This window comes from Xenopus laevis, chromosome 8L, assembly GCF_017654675.1.
Source record: "Xenopus laevis strain J_2021 chromosome 8L, Xenopus_laevis_v10.1, whole genome shotgun sequence".
In the NCBI taxonomy this organism is placed as follows: domain Eukaryota; kingdom Metazoa; phylum Chordata; class Amphibia; order Anura; family Pipidae; genus Xenopus; species Xenopus laevis.
The window spans coordinates 13,979,421-13,993,322 of NC_054385.1; positions in this window are offsets into that span (position 1 = coordinate 13,979,421).

The window sequence follows — 13,902 nt, forward strand, 5'->3', positions numbered from 1 at the left end:
TACTCACATAAATACGGCTACATCCGTACACAATCACATGACAGTAATATAAATATTAACAGTATAAACTAAAGGATCTTACAGGCGCCTGATCTTGGGGACGGGTGGGGTACAAAATGATATTGCACCTTGCAGGGTCTTCTGTTCAGGGCAAAAAGCAAAGCATTGTGGGTGGTGTTCCTCGCTTGCAGAATATATTCCATTTATAGAAAAGAAAGATCTTAAACCTCCACTTTATTATTTTGCCCTTGTGTTATACCTAGATCTACAAACATCACATACATATACATTAGTTCTAGTGTTCTGGGGGGGGGTAAACGTTACTGGCAGCTTGGGCGACGTGAGTCTGAGATACAGTTGGACTGTGGCAATTTATCCTAAATGCAAAGAAACTCTGGGTAGATTTCTGGTTAAAATGATGTCACAGCTGGTAAAAATGATGTCACACTGATGGTGACAACCGAGGACGGTGATAACAAAGGTAAAGTGTGTCCCTAATGCTGGGATTGAGCTACGACCCCCATCAGCCCGGGTTTGAAGGGGACAGCAGTTTGTCCATCTGCCTGTGACTACTGATATGATTAAGTGATAAAGTGGAATCTTAGCATTTCAGTTAAGAAATAAATGCGGGGAGCTCCAATATATTTATTATGGTCTCTCTATATAGAGCAACAGTGTGAGCTTGTGACCCATCTTATGGTACAACCCCCCCCCCATACCACCTTTAGATTGTCACTGATCAGAAGCCACAAGTCACAGCCGGGTACATATTCTAAGGTTAATGTGACTGCTACTGCCTATATCGACACTTTTGATTGGTTAGTGAACAGCCGGGACAATGAGCTTGTGCACAGGTCACAATCATACAGTAAGTGATCTTCATGGGTGAGCACTGGCACTAGCCACACTGGATTGTCTGTCCCATAAAGAGACACAATTGGACCGCTCCATAAATCAGTGTTGCCTACAGATGTCAATGTGCCTTACAGAACAGGCCGTGCTCATGCGGGTCACTAACAAGCTTGTTACAAGTTCATTTTTTGGCTACTGTGGCTTCACTCCAGTCTGACTTATGCACAACTGCTGTTGGGGGGCAATGGGGTGTGGGGATTGGGTCTCTCAGCGGCACATCATAGAAAAGTAACCCAACAATCCAGAAGAGGAAGAGATATTATAGACTACAGAGGAGTTCATGAAATGGGGCAGATCAATAGAAAAACAGGATGCGCCCAGTCTAATAAGGGCAGCGAGAGAGAATCACCAATGAGAAAACGTGAGCAAGATTCCTTGTGGCTTTATGTGAATTTAAAGAGAGAGAATCATGGGGCACAAGAGACAGTTCATGGCCACAGAGTATAAGGGGGGTAGAAGGGGCAATAAAAAGAAAAAGATGCTGCTTCCGGTGATACACAGAAGTCTGTTTAAGTCATGACAACAGGTAGTCTTTGGGCTAAAGTCTGGTTTATCCGTGTGACTCCAGAGATCACCTTGCCATCTAGGAGCCGCAGTGTAATGACATTAGGGATGGCTGATCCCAAATTCAGTCTTTCAAGCCAGGCCTTGATTTTGGGAGGTGTTGCAATTACAGTTATTGCCTTCGCTGATTCAGTTCTAGCACAGGACTAAATGAGTATTGTCTTGTCTTGTCTCTTGTCACAGAACTCAGACCAGGAGGCCATGAATATGAACAAGATGTTTCACATGAGATTACTCCTTGTCACATGATCGGCCTTTACCTGTTGAGAGTCGTGTCCCTGTACAAAGCCCAATTTGGCTGATGGCCCCCACCGGGTGACTTTCCACTGGGCTAGAAGAGCTCGGCCTTGAAATTAAAAACTTAAGTAAGTGGCCCAGGTGCAGAGAGAGTAATGGTATAAATGGAGACCACTTGTTTTGCCACTGGACAAACCACAGACACGTGGCGCCATTATTAACAGTGTGAGCCATCAATCAACACCTCCATTCTGCCCATATGACTTCCAAATGCTACGACACCATCTGCCCCCTCGTTCTGCTTCTAAAGATAAAGTAATCAGGACAGTACCACCAGGCACTTGCCACGTACTGATCCTTATCTCATAGCTTTCTGCAGCAGTTAAAGGGTAAGTACCACTGCTTTGTCCTGGGAGACAAGTCTATAGTGAATACAAGAAAATATAAGAAGTAACTCTTGGCCTGCCAGTCTAGTTACCTGCAATAACCTAAAGCACACAAGCAAGCAGGCGGCCATCATAGCCAGGCACATGCTGAAAGGTGGCGCTGAGGCAGCAGCCAATTAAATGGCCAAGTCACTGCGTGTAATGAGAGAGGCAGAACTGGATTATTATAGGGAAGGACGGGGAAAGGAAGCATTATTTATCCTAATCTACACAGCATGTTTCCTCTAGGTTGGCTGCTAATTAGTTTCCATGTCATAGAGCTGAAACTCACACTCACAGGGTTATGCACAAACATTGACATGGTTTGCCCTTACACACAGCAACCAATAAACTGCCAGCTTTATATATTCAAATGGCAGCAGACTAGTAAACACTGGTCAACTTTGCCTTTATGTTCTGCATAAACCTTACTTGATCCTCGGACACGGACGCTTGGGACAGACTCTCTTGTGTGTTGCTAGAAACAGGAGGGGAGATGGAAGGAAGGGGGTACAGTATGGAAGGAAGGGGGTGCAGTATGGAAGGAAGGGGGTGCAGTATGGAAGGAAGGGGTTACAGTATGGAAGGAAGGGGGCACAGTATGGAAGGAAGGGGGCGCAGTATGGAAGGAAGGGGGCGCAGTATGGAAGGAAGGGGGCGCAGTATGGAAGGAAGGGGGCGCAGTATGGAAGGAAGGGGGCGCAGTATGGAAGGAAGGGGGCGCAGTATGGAAGGAAGGGGGCGCAGTATGGAAGGAAGGGGGCGCAGTATGGAAGGAAGGGGGCGCAGTATGGAAGGAAGGGGGCGCAGTATGTTAGGAAGGGGGCGCAGTATGGTAGGAAGGGGGCACAGTATGTTAGGAAGGGGGCACAGTATGTTAGGAAGGGGGTACAGTATGTTAGGAGGGGGTACAGTATGTTAGGAAGGGGGTACAGTATTAGGAAGGGGGTACAGTATGGAAGGAAGGGGGTACAGTATGGAAGGAAGGGGGTACAGTATGGAAGGAAGGGGGTACAGTATGGAAGGAAGGGGGTACAGTATGGAAGGAAGGGGGTACAGTATGGAAGGAAGGGGGTACAGTATGTTAGGAAGGGGGTACAGTATGTTAGGAAGGGGGTACAGTATGGAACGAAGGGGGTACAGTATGGAACGAAGGGGGTACAGTATGTTAGGAAGGGGGTACAGTATGGAAGGAAGGGGTACAGTATGTTAGGAAGGGGGCACAGTATGGAAGGAAGGGGGTACAGTATGGAAGGAAGGGGGTACAGTATGGAAGAAGGTGACAGAAGTACATAAATTCACGCCTATGACTTGCCCAAGGCCACATTCAGCGCATTCTTACTGATAGGAGTACTGTACTTGCATGGCCGTCTGCATATTCTGTTTTCCATCTGTAAAATGGAAGCTTTTCATCTCCATCTGGGAGGACTGGGGGGAAAAGTTTAAACAGGCTGTATATATAATACTGTATAATGTGAAATCTATGTTTATTCTCTAGGAGTCACTGAGCTTCCAGGATGGTCTCCCTTTGTGCCAAATTCCAATGACAAAGTTACCTCTGTGCTTGTCAGCATGGAAGGCTGCATTCTCCGAGGAGCCGCTACAGGCAGGTTTTGTGCTTGAGGAAGCTGAATGGACTGTGGCAAGATCATGGATTGAACTGAACTGTATCGGGGCATCTGAAGTTGGGAGCCTGGCATTGGCATGGTTAACTGCACAAGGTGATAAACAATAGGTGAGGCAATTCAAAGCCACATTTCCAGGCCTTACACAGCTCAAGGCAGAATGATGATCTTACCCGTGTGAGCTGTGAGTCCATCATCTGGGAGGCCTGGTTAAAGGGGTTGTTCACCTTTAAATCAACTGTTAGTATGATGTAGAGACTGATATTCCGAGACAAATTGCAATTCGTTTTCATTTTTTATTATTTGTGTTTTTTGAGTTATTCAGCTTTTTATTCAGCAGCTCTCCAGTTTGCAATTTCAGCAATCCGGTTGCTAGGGTCCAAATAACCCTAGTAACCATTCTTTGATTTGACAAAGAGACACAAATATAATTAGGAGAGGGTCTGAATAGATACACAAGTAATAAAATGTAGCAATAACAATGAATATGTAGCCCGACAGAGTATTTGTTTTTTAGATGGCGTCAGCGACCCCCATTTGAAAGTTGGAAAGCGTCTGAAGAAGAAGAAAGCAAATAATTCAAAAACGATAAAATATAAATAATAAAGACCAATTGAAAAGTTGCTTAGAATCAGCAATTCTACAACATACTAAAAGTTGACTTAAAGGTGAACCTCCCCTTCACAATGGAACAGAGTGAGGGAGGGGGTTGCATGACACTGTGAGCCTAAGGGAAAGGAAATTAGAGGGGGAGGGCTCCAGTTTCAAAGAATTTTTGCAGCGTGTTTAAAAGGTTGGGGGCTAGTTGTTCTGCCAGAGCCTAATACCAGTTGGGTGGGAGTCCATCCATACCTGGAGTTTTGTAACTATTCAATCTCCCTTTAACTGACCTTCAAGCTGGGATTTTAGGAGAATATAATGAATAATGGTTGAATTTTACCTTTATGTTTCATAAATGGAATAGACGTCTCATGGCTGGAACATTCCCATCAATGACCCCCCTGCTGTGAGACACAGTGGAATATACCATCCCATTCTTCAACCAATCATCTTCTTCTTTTATGCTGCCTGGGATTCTTATCTGCCAACAACATCCAGGGATTGTGGGATTTGTAGTTCAACAGTAGCTGGAGCATCTCATGCTGGAAATCTGTCTGCAGTGATTCTCAGTCTAAAAAGAAAGTAACAGAGATCAGGTGGGAGTTAAGGCCTAGATCCCTTTCATTCTCCAATATGGCGGAACAGGAGAGAGTTGTTACAAAGCAGCAAATCTGCTAAATGGACTGAAATGAACTTCTGCAGAACTCCAGTTGCACCCGCACTTAATAACATCTGATTTTCACATTCACTTTTTATTGTCCCTTTGTCTAATGGAAATAGTAAGAGGGAAATGTATTCTGATTTCTCCCCTTGTCTTATGTGTTACGTCTCTTACCTGCAGGGAAAAGGGGGAATGGCCTGACATTATATGGGACATAGTCAGTGAATGTAAAGCAGATATTCCATTTGCACTTTTGTCAAGGCAACAATTACACCCCTGATATCACTGGCACCTCCCTGTTCTCTCATAGTCTGTAATACTCGTCTGTACTAAGCACAATGTAACAGCAACAGCCCCTAAATATCATAAAGACACCAGCACCAAGACATCCCATAAAACTATGGCAGCATAGGTATTCCCTGTACCTTTAAGCATAATTCAGCAGGAACAGCCCCCTAAGTTTGCTCATAGTCTGTACAGAGAGATCCCATAAAACTATAGCAGCATAGGTATTCCCCTGTACTAAGCACAATTCAGCAGGAACAGCCCCCATTATGGCCCTATCACAAGAGTCTTAATACATTAAGAGAAGACAGTGGAGATGATACTTAACCTTTCTGCCTGCCCAGTGCTCCTTTTTCATTTAAAAACCTCATTGAGTATTTAGATATAAATAGAGGAGTCACCATGTTTATTCTACTCCCAGGTGTTCCTTATACAGGTACCTATCGTTGATCTTAAAGGAGAACTAAACCCACCTTTAGTCAAAAGTCCCCAATGGCCCTGCTCTGCTAGCCCCACCCTGCCTCGCCCTGCTCAGTGTTACCCCTGAATTGTGTCCCCTCTAGAAATAGTGACGCACATCTAGAGTCAGCGCAGCGGAGCTCACGGGCGACATCTACGGTATTCTCAGTAATGTGAGCACCGTATTGGCAAATGCAGAGTTGGAGAAATCTGCATACGGAGGTCCGCTGCACTGACTCTGCATGTGCGTCACTATTTCTAGATGGGACACAATTCAGGGGTAACACTGAGCGGGGGGGGGGGCAGTGGCGGGGGGCCAGTGGGGACTTTTGGCTAAAGGGGAGTTTAGTTCAACTTTTTTTTTTTTTTTTTAAAAGTTTTTTATTTAGAATTTTAAACATAACAGACAGAGTTAAGAACAATAAAGAGAGAGAACAGGGAGAAAGCTAAGAGAAAGAAAAAGAAAGAGGGGAGGGGGGGTAAGGAATAGAATGTTACATCCAGTAAATTAGCGGACAGGCATGCAATCATCTTGGACAGTCAGCCAAGTACCCCACATTGCTTCAAATTTCGCGGGGCATCCTCTCGAGAGATAGGTCAGTTTTTGACTCGAAAGAGAGTCATTTACCAGAGTTCTCCAATATTGTACCGTGGGAGGATTGAGCGATTTCCAGTGCATTAATATAGCTTTTTAGCATAATACAGGAGCTGTAAATAACATAATCTAGTATATGGGTGCAACTGCAGGTCCCCCACAATCCCCAACAGACAGGTTTCTGGCGAACGTACGCTGGGGAGTGCAAGCTTTTCATTCAAGTACTGGAGGACTTCACTCCAAAACCTCTGAATTAATGGACAGGACCAAAACACATGAAACATAGTACCAGGTTCCACTCTGCACTTAGGGCACAGGTCCGATACCGTATCATATATCTTGGCCAGGCGGTATGGGGTCAAGTAAGCCCTATTTAAAAATTTAATTTGTATAAGCCTGTCTCTCATTGATATTGAAAGTACTGGTACAAGCTGTAGTGCGTCCTTCCACTTTTCATCATCCAGGTCAGAAATGTCTGCCTTCCATTTGCTCTTAACTCTTTCAAGGGGAGAGGGACCTGCGGTAGATAGTATCGTATACAACCAGGATAGGGGTTTTGGCAAGTCCAACCTGCGCAGGTAGGTTTCAAGGGACGAAACCTTCAAGGCCACAGGCTTTATTGGGAATTGCACATTGAAAGCGTGACGTAATTGGAGATATCGAAACAACATAACTGGGTGAGGGTGGCATTCCTGTTGGAGTGTGTCAAAGCTCTTACAGTCACCCTCCGTGACGAGATCACCAAGAGTCTTGATCCCAAGTTGTGCCCACCGGGCAATATCTGGGAGTGAGTACAAGTGAGGGAGGTGACTATTCCCCCATAGCGGGGTATGGGGGGACCAGGTGGTGGAGGATCCTCGGACCAGTTCTATGGATTTCTGAAATGCTGTCACCACTGTTTGCATAGGGGTGGTGGTCACGTGATAAGGGGAAGACACCACGGTAAGGGAGTTTTGGCAAGGGCCTCAAAGGAGCCTAGTATTGCTGCCTCTAACACCGACGCTGAGTTGCTTCTATCTGGGACAATCCACCAGTGGGCATAGACCAACTGGGCCGCAAGGAAGTATAATTTAAGGTTAGGCAAAGCTAGGCCTCCCCCAGAAGCCGGCGCCTGTAACACCTGAAAGTTTAAACGGGGATGTGCCCCTGCCCACAAGAAATTCCTAATTATTTTGTCTAGCCTGGTGAACCAATGGGCCTGCGGGATTACGGGAGAGTTGTGGAGAGTATATAGAAATTTGGGTAAAAAGATCATTTTAAACATATTAATTTTCCCTGGTAGAGAAAGAGGTAGGTCTTGCCAAACAGCAACTTTGTTGGTCAGGGACTGCACTACTGGATCTAAATTAAGTTGTACATATTTATTAAGGTCGTTATGGATCACTATACCCAGGTATCTAAAAGAGTCCACAACCTTGAGTTGTAGGAAGGTGTCCGGCGAATCCGGAGGAAGGGGATCTATGGGGAACACCACCGACTTAGTACGATTAATTTTTAACCCAGAGTAATGTCCAAATTCAGTAATAGTTGCCAAGAGATTCGCAAGGGCCGCACCCGAGTTGTCCAGATAGACAAGCATATCGTCAGCGTATAGGGAGATTTTTTCAATCAAGTTACCTACACAAAGGCCCTGTATACCCTCATCCGCCCGTATTCTAATGGCCAGGGGTTCTATAGCCAGGGCAAATAACAAAGGCGAAAGAGGACACCCCTGGCGGGTGCCCCTACCTAGACAAACGCTATCGGATATTTGTCCATTAACCAATATCTTGGCCCTCGGGTGCGCATACAGAAGCTGAATCCATTTCAAAAGTTTAGGACCTAGCTTGTACCGAGCCAGTACCTCCCATAAGTATTGCCACTGGACCGTGTCAAAGGCCTTCGCTGTATCGAGGGACACTACAATTCTATTTCCCATATTGTCATGCTGAATCGCTAGGTTAGTAAAGAGACGTCTCACATTGATATCCGTGGCCTTAGAGGGCATGAAGCCTGACTGGTCCGGATGTACCAGATCAGGTGCTATCAATTTAAGTCTGTTGGCAAGGAGTTTGGCAAAGATCTTAATGTCACAGTTAAGGAGGGAGATAGGCCTGTAGGAATCACACCTATCAGGGGGCTTGCCTTCCTTGTGTATTAGGGTAATAAAGGCATCATAGCAGGAGTCCGGCAGTACCCCAGACCTAATGGTGCCATTAAAGAGAGCAAGAAGTTTGGGGGCTAAAAAATCAACATACTTCTTATACCATTCTATCGGAATCCCATCCGGACCAGGTGTTTTCCCCACAGGAAACCCATTAATGGCATCTTTAATTTCATCTAAGGTAATATCTTGGTCTAATTGCGTGGCTATATCTGGAGAAAGTTCTGGGAAGTCAATCGTATCTAAGAACTCTTTAAGTCTGTCAGGAGAGGTGTCAGGAGGTGATTGGTAAGTGGATTGAAAATACTTCTCAAATCGTTGCGTCATTAGGGTCGGGTCTGTATATAGAGCATTGCCATCCGTGATAGCCGGTATCACGGTCTTAGGCACATCTCCTCTGGCCAGTAGCGCCAGCAGCTTCCCATTTTTGTCGCCCTTGTCATACCAGGCAGCTGCTCTATACAGCTCTCGTTGCGAGTATTTGTCAACCAGTAGTAAGTCCAGATCTCTCTGAGCTGATTGCATAGCCTGTTTAGTCACATCTGATTCGTTATGCGTCAGTTCTGATTCTGCTTTAGCTAGATTGTCTTGTGCCAGAGAGAGAGCCTGGTCACCCTCACTACGTGCTAATTTAATAAGGGAGATATATGCACCTCTAATAAAAGCCTTACCGGCGTCCCACACTATATGGTCAGCTGCCGTGCCTTGGTTTAGTTCCCAATATTGGTGCAGCTGAGGGAGGAGACGTTCGTGAACCTTTGGGTTAGCTATCCATTTGGGGGGTAATCTCCATTTATCTCTCCCAACCTGATTGGTGCTACCCAGACACAATAACAGGGGGGCATGATCAGAACACATCCTTGTCAAGTACGCTACAGAATCAACAAATGGCAATAATTCAGTTGTCCCTAGACATATATCAATGCGAGACATTGCCGCTGAGGCCACTGAGTAGCACGAATATTGTTTAAGCTGGGGATGCCTCCATCTCCAGACATCTATCAGGCCCGTAGCCTCCACCCACCGGGCAAAGTTTTAGTGTCATGGGCAGAGGGGTGAAGTCTATCTAGAGCCGGATCAGGGACCAAGTTAAAGTCGCCTGCCCATATCATACGGTGGTCGCCCATTGCCCGCTACTTTTAGTAGAATTTCATTTAGTATTTGAATATCTGCGGGAGGTGGTAGGTAGACATTGACAATGATATAAATGGTACCAGCAATTTGGGCTTTCAAAATTAAGTATCGGCCACCTCTATCCGTGGTCAATGCGTGAAAATGATAATGTAATGACTTTCTAATCAGGATAGCAACTCCCCTGGAGTAGGTTGAGAAGTCCGCATGGTATGCCACCGAAACCCAGTTCCGGTTCAGAGCTCGAACTCTCTGGCCTATGAGATGTGTCTCCTGCAATAGAATAATATCCGCCCCAGATTTTCTGGCCGTATCTAAAACCAGTGCCCTTTTGACTTTATCATTTATCCCCCGCACATTCCAGGATAGAAGTTTAAAACCATGCAGAGTCATATTTAATATTAGGGTAGACTATGGGCCACCGGGGCCTGGGTGATCCCAGGGGACCGTGACCACCCAACAGGAAAGTGACGTTTGTAGGTGATAGTATAAAACATTTCAAGTGTCGTGGGATATCGATAGCAGACAGCAGCAATGTCACGCAATACAGCAATATTTGTAAGATCTTAAACCTCCCCTCACAGAGGCAAGTAAAGGAAAGGAAAAGGGAAAAGAGAAGAAAGACAGACAAAAAATATACCCTTTAACATTATACCCCCCACCCGGTATCCTCCTCCCAACCTGGAGATACATTTTCCCTTAATTCGAACAATCCCAACAGGGGAGTGGCTAGCTCTTGGCAATAACTCACAAACAAAAATATACGATGGCACAGAGGTAAAGTCTGAGTCTCCGTGGTACCTAATATACCAAATGGATATCGGGGAGAAACTAAGTCCCATCACTGCAGCAGGATCCAACCGAGGTAGCCAAGCAAATCACGTACTAATGGAGTATGGGCATACGCAGACAGTGTAAATCACAGGGTATAGCTGTCCCCTTGCCGTAAACCGGCCATATCCCGGGGCAATAGTGCAGTGGTCAGGATAAGACACGCTCTAGCGTAGTAATCAACAGAGAACCCTGAAGGAGAGTGCAGGCCCCTATCTCGAGTAGTCCACAAAGAGGGCGTGAAGGGTGGCTCCTAAAGTTCAAAGTATATGCAGGAATAGTCTGTAGTAACCAGTCCGCAATTATGACTCAAAGTTCCAGCCACGTGCCACTGCAAGATGGAAAGGGTATATCCATATAACATTGAGCAGTGTGGGTACATGTGGAGCAACGCCTTCATCCTATCATCCGCACCTGGAGTCTGCTACAGACGCTTCATGCGATAATTCAAGGCTACATCAGTCAGAAAGGGACAAACAAGAATGATCTCACCTGTTGCAGCAACTTCTTCCAGCAACAATCTAGTCGGGCCGGCGAGGGCTGGCTCTAGGGGGCGGAGCACCCCTCGCATCCAGCCAGTCACTTGCATCTTGAGCTGAGGTGAAGAAATTGGCCCTGTCTCCGGCTTGAACCTCAGTTTAGTGGGTAGAGCATGCCATATTTCAAATTGGCCTCCCGCAGGCGACGCTTGACTGCCACAAAGGTGCTTCTCTGCCTCTGAAGCTCTGCAGAATAATCTGGGTATATGGATATCTTTTTTCCTTCCACCGAGATATCGGGGCTTTGCCTGGCTGCCTGAAGTATGGCGTCCGATCCCTGAAGTTCAGCAGCCGAACCAAAAAGGGCCTGGGAGGCGCTCCCGGCGGGAGAGCCCTACCTGCACCCGATGGGCTCTCTCGACCGCATAGAAGGGTGAGAAGGCAGTGCGGGAGACAGTCTCTCAGCCATTTCTCTGCAAAGGCCACTGGGTCATTCCCCTCTGTTCGTTCTGGGAGTCCCAAAATACGTACATTATTTCGTCGCTGTCTATTTCGTAGTCGTCCAGCTTGTCTGTACAGGGCTTTAAGTTGAGTTTCCATGCGGGTTATTGCAGCAGGGAGTGGAACACAGTGTCCTCTAGGGCCGAGATTCTGTTTTCTGTTTCACACACTCTCTCCCGCATATTCTGCAGGTCAGCTCGCAGTAGGGAAAGATCAACTTTGACCTCCTCCAACTTAGAGGACAGCGAGGTCCTGCAGTCTGTAATTGCGTCCAGCAGCAGTTGTGTCGCAGCCTCAGGTTGCGAAGCTGAGGAGCTCGCAGCCTCCGGATGAGGCTCTTTCGGCTGAGAGCCAGTTTGAGAGGGTTGCCTGGCAAATTGCTCAAGTTTAGATGCCGCATCAGACTTGGGTTTTTGAGTTTTGCTGCCCCCATCATGGAAAGAGAAGTGCCGCTGTATCAGTAGCTGTGCCTATTGCTAGATTAGGGTCTCCAAAATAATGGCTAAGTACGGTACAACGGAGCTCACGTGCAAGTGCACTACATTAGATCAGTGCCCATTTGTGAACAGTCCATAAGGCAATATGAGGGCATGAGTGTGTTAGGGCCTTGTAGTAGCGCCGGCCAGAGAAGGACTGCATATGCCCAGTGGGTGCTCCACTACAGGGCGGCAGGGCTGTCTTCACACTATAGCTACAGGCGTTTTTATTTCTTTGGGCCTCAGGCAAGAGCAGTATCACTGCAATGCAGGGAGTGGCAGGAAGCCCCAGAGTCTCAGGCCCTGGAAGCCTGAAGTGGAAAGGGCATTTGGTTGCCTTATGGCCAGTGAGATGGGGCGCCCCCAGGGTCAGCGTGGCACTCACCCCCTCAACACTCCACCGCGTGTGCCCTGCAGCGTTTGGGCCGCCGCCTCAGTTGGCGGAATGGAACAGCCGATCCGGATGCGCCTCCGGGCGGAGCAGTACTGGGGACCGCGGCTTTAGGCGCGGGACTAGGCCGCACGCCAATCTGCAGCGTAGAGGCAGCCGGGGCGGTGGATGGACGCCCAGACGGAAGCGGCCGACTCCGCGGATCACCAGGGAGCTTGTATCTTGGGGGACTGCAGCCTAATACAGGGGATACCGGCTGAATTAAGCAGGGACCCTGGGAGCGCTGAAGAGACGCGTCCACTCTGCTTGCCGGCCAGCCACGCCCCCCCGAGTTTAGTTCAACTTTAAAGGGGTTGTTCACCTTAACATAACTTTTAGTATGATATAGAGAGTGATATTCAATTTGCAATTGGTTTTTATTATTTGTGGGTTTTGAGTTATTTAGTTTTTTTTATACAGCAGCTCTCTAGTTTGTAATTTCAGCAATCTGGTTGCTAGGATCCAAATTACCCTAGCAACCATGCACTGATATGAATAAGAGACTGGAATATGAATAGGAGAGATAGTTATGAATACACAGGGCAGGATGATCAATGAATGAGCAGTTTGACTCACTGGCTCTGGAGAGAGCTGTGCCGGGTTATCAGGATCTCATTCTTTTTTCCTTTCCTCCCGTTTGGTGCTGGAGTGGTCGCCTTCTGTCATACTCCTTCATCTGTGGAGAAAATGGGACAGAGTTACACCATGCTTAGCTATGGATAAGGGGAAGCAAACCAGAGTGTGAGCTCATACGCTTATCTCCCATAATTCCACAGTTTCTAAGAATACTTCCTTTGTATAAATGTCAGTTTGAGGGTTATTGAGGTTTTGTTGCTTTTGAATCTCTTTCTACTTAAAGAGAATTTGTCATCAGTTGAGAAGGAAACATATTGCAGAAGTGGCAAATGATTAGGTGCTGGGTTACATGAGTACTAAGTGCTTCAGTGAGTGCTTCACAACAGACCCTGCAGCTTTCACTGTGAGCAGAAAAACCTCTGTATCTATGGTTCACGTCAAAGAGGGACAAACGCACATTCCTGAATATAAAACATATATAATTATACAATTATAAAGCACCATTGTAGCTACAGCTTTGTCATAGGCAATTAACAGTCCATTGGATCAGGGCTACAGCTTCCAGCCCAAAAGCCAAGATGTGGATCAACAACATACAGGGTCGGACTGGGCCGGCCAGCGATAGAAAAGATGTTATTTTAGATACTGGGGCATACACTCCCAGCATCCTCCCTGCAACATACAGGAATATGTGGCACAACAGGATCAAACTTTTTGTTCTATATGTGACATTTGGTACTAAAGTTACACTTCCTACGCTGAATGCAGAACCCCCTGTACCCCTCAGTGGTTGCCCCCATCACTGTCTCACTGATCTGTGTATGTCTCTAGCCATTGCTAACTAACCCAGCAGTCCCTGTGATAACTAGTAGCTGAGCTGTAGTTCAGTGACAGACACAGATCTAAATGGGGACAGGGGGAGTCCAGTCAGGGTCCCAGGAGATCTGATGGGGGCGCTGCTTTCTAAAGCTG